The sequence below is a fragment of the Acanthisitta chloris genome, unplaced genomic scaffold, assembly GCF_000695815.1.
Source record: "Acanthisitta chloris isolate BGI_N310 unplaced genomic scaffold, ASM69581v1 scaffold1210, whole genome shotgun sequence".
Taxonomy (NCBI): domain Eukaryota; kingdom Metazoa; phylum Chordata; class Aves; order Passeriformes; family Acanthisittidae; genus Acanthisitta; species Acanthisitta chloris.
In genome coordinates, this window is record NW_008649755.1 from 190,770 (window position 1) to 194,040 (window position 3,271).

Sequence of the window (3,271 nt, forward strand, 5' to 3'; positions counted from 1 at the left end):
GTGTTGCATTTATATGCCAACAAATGTGCAGTTTAAAAACATTTTGCAAGTGCAAGCCTGTGTAATAGTTCCCTCATGTACTCCGTGTACTCCAGTGTTGTATCTTCCCTGTTGTCCCTGGAGGTGTCTGTGTTCCTTATGCTAGATATAAATTAATCATAGAACCATAGAATCATAGAATTTTAGGGGTTGGAATGCACCTTACAGATCATCTAGTCACAACCCTCTGCCCTGGGCAGGGACACCTCCCACTAGATCAGGTTGCTCAAGGCTCATCCAGCCTGGCCTTGAACACCACCAGGGCTGGGGCAGCCACAGCCTCCCTGGGCAACCTGTGCCAGTGTCTCACCATCTTTACAGTAAAAAACACTTTTTTCTAAATGAAACATTAGAAAACTAGTGTTACACATGGAGAAGCTAAATGATGAAGTGCAGGTTTAGGCAATGCTGTTTCTCCAGGTCTGTCCTATCCCTTCTCCTTTTCTTGCACTTTGAGCCTTGTACCTCTACTGACCCACTAGGAGCTTTACCAAGACCTTGGATAGGTTCAAGCCCCACAGATGTCCGTGCCAGTCCTCCTTGCTGCTGGTTCTGGCTGAGCCACAGCTGCCACTGCACCCAGAGTCCATTCATCCTCATTTCCTCAGAGTGTTACAACAGCCCTGCTACTTCTCCTGGTTGCAGCTTGTTACACAAATATTGAATATCCAATTAGGTTGTCCAGCACATGGAGTGATTTTGGGTTTTTCTCCCACTGGAGACACAAAGGCTGTTGTTAGCAGAGCAAAGGAAAGAGCAGCTGCCCCTGCATCTCATCTCCTCAGCTCTTTGCACCAGGGGGAGTGTCCCCTGGCACTCCCCAAGATATGTATATTGTAGTGGGTCTGAGATGAGGATCTGCCATAAAAATCACATCTAATGAGATATGAATTACTAGTTGTCCAAGTCATTCTTATATTCAATTGATCAGCTCCTCAGGAGTTTGCCATCATGCGACCCCATGTCCTATTTGAGATTTTGACCCTAAAAGTGTTTGCATAAAAGCACAAGGGGTTTCCCAGCCTGATTGTTTGGAACAGGCACCAAGTGATGAAGGGAGAAAAACCCATTCTTCTGCAGTAGGTTGCAACTGGGCAGCAAGAAGGGCTGAGGGAGAGACTTGTATCCAGCACAAGCTGGGGAAAGGGGTGTTAGAGCTGCAGTGCCCCAAGAGCAGAAGGGATGGTTCATTGCTGGTCACACACCACCTGCAGCTCATGCTGATGCTGCTCAATGTGCCAGGCTGGAAGCACAGAGGGCTGCAGGCCCTCAGGCAGAGTGGCCACAGGGCTGGTTCATTGCAGGAGGTAGCAAATACCTCCTGGCAAGAGGATGCTGTATCTCCAGGGCTCCATGTGGCAAGGCAGAGACCTGAGAACTTCCCCAAAACTTGTGGCAGATGGAGAAATAATTTTGGGATCACTCATTTTCCAGTCTCATTCCTTGCCTGCTTCATCATCCTTTGACTGTTTGCATGAAGCACAAGGCCTATTTTTAACAGTCAATTTGGTTTTATTAGTGACAAGGAGATAAATAAACACCCTGAAGTATTTGGTTCCTGTGGAAATAGCTTTGATTCAAAATCTTTCCATTTATGGACACAGTCAAAATAAAGTTCCCCAAAGAAGAATGAAATTTTCTACATTTTTCCCCAGTAGCCTCAGGGTTGGGTGTCTGTGGGGGTAGGGGAATACAGGAGATAGGGAGCCAATACTCCCATTGGGGCCCTGTTCTGTCCAAGAGCTCAGCCCTGCTCTGTGCACATCCCAGGACTCCTTCAGATAGAATAAATCAGTCTTGCACTCCTTCAGATAGCATAAATCTGTCCTTTCCACTATGTAAGACCTTACAGTCTCTGGGGTTGAGAAATCACCTCTAAGGCTCCCAGGAAAGCTTTTGGGGGCTGCACAAAGCAGGAAAAAAGGATTATTTTTTTCCTGAGCCAGTGACTGTGAATGTTTTAGTCCCCTAATTCAAATCTCACTAAAGACTTTCTGCTTCCACATCTGACTCTCTCAACCTCCCTTACCCTCAGTACTTTCTTTGTGGGCAGATATGTTTGCAGCAAAACATCACTGAACTCATATATATAATGTATTTCTTATCACAAAAATATTTTCTTGTTTGGAGAGCAGAGCAAAAAAATGAGTCCAATTTATACAAATTCTTTCAATTCTGAATAAAATGGATGGAAGAAATACATAAAGAAATACTGACAACTTAAATTCCTCAGCGAATCACAAGGTTTTTCCCATCCAGAGGAACAGGACTTGGCTCAGCACCATTTTATAAGGAGTTAACTAAGACTTAAAGGATCTTGTCTGAAAACAGTCCAAAAAAACCCAACAACTTCCATGGCTTGGTTTTCTCAAGTACTACTTAGCTGCAGAGCCCTCAGCACCCAGCCCTGCCCTCGTGTGCAGCGTGGGGAGCCACAAAGAGCTGTGGCTTTTCCAAGCTCTAATTCTGGGGGGAAATGAGCCCTTCTGCCTGTAAACTCTGAACATGAAGCAAATGAATCTGCTTTCCCCATGGCAAGGTCTGTCTTCTCGCTGCCACCAGTCGCAGCCACTCCAAGATTTGCCAGACCAGGAGTCTGGGCAGTGCTCATGTCTCAGACAGTACTTGTGATTAGTGCTGTTCAGCTCCAGCACACCCTTTTCAGCCTTGAGAACACTATGGGAACATTTTCTTTCTCCAGATAAAGCAAAGGCTTTTAACTTTGCTGTTGGGTCTTAAAGCAAATTTCTTTGGATTCTTGTTTAATGTCTGTTTTCAGGAAGGATAAAAGACAACACAAAAAACCAAAACCAAACACAATTTTCATTTCAATCTGACTAAAAAATAATCCTGTTTGATCCCAAATGGGAACTGTTGGCTGTTTATTTTCCCTTTTTTTTTCCTATCAGCCCCAGGTTAACTCAAAGGAATATCTTATTCTCCATTTAACCATTGGACTGAAAGATCAGCCTGATCTAGATCCTGTTAGGTTCTAGATGTAAATATAGATGGCAATACATGCCTTGAGGCACATTATGTAACATTTCTCACAAGTGTGTCTCACTGCTGGCCACAGAAGGCAGGATCCTGGCTTCACTTTTTGTCCATGCTACATGATTTTGGAGAGGGGAAAGCCTCAGAGGGGTGTGGGATACTCACTGCCATGGATTCATCTTTCTCAAGCAGAAATAGCTAACTATAATATTTTTCTAATTGTTTCCCCCCTCAGTTG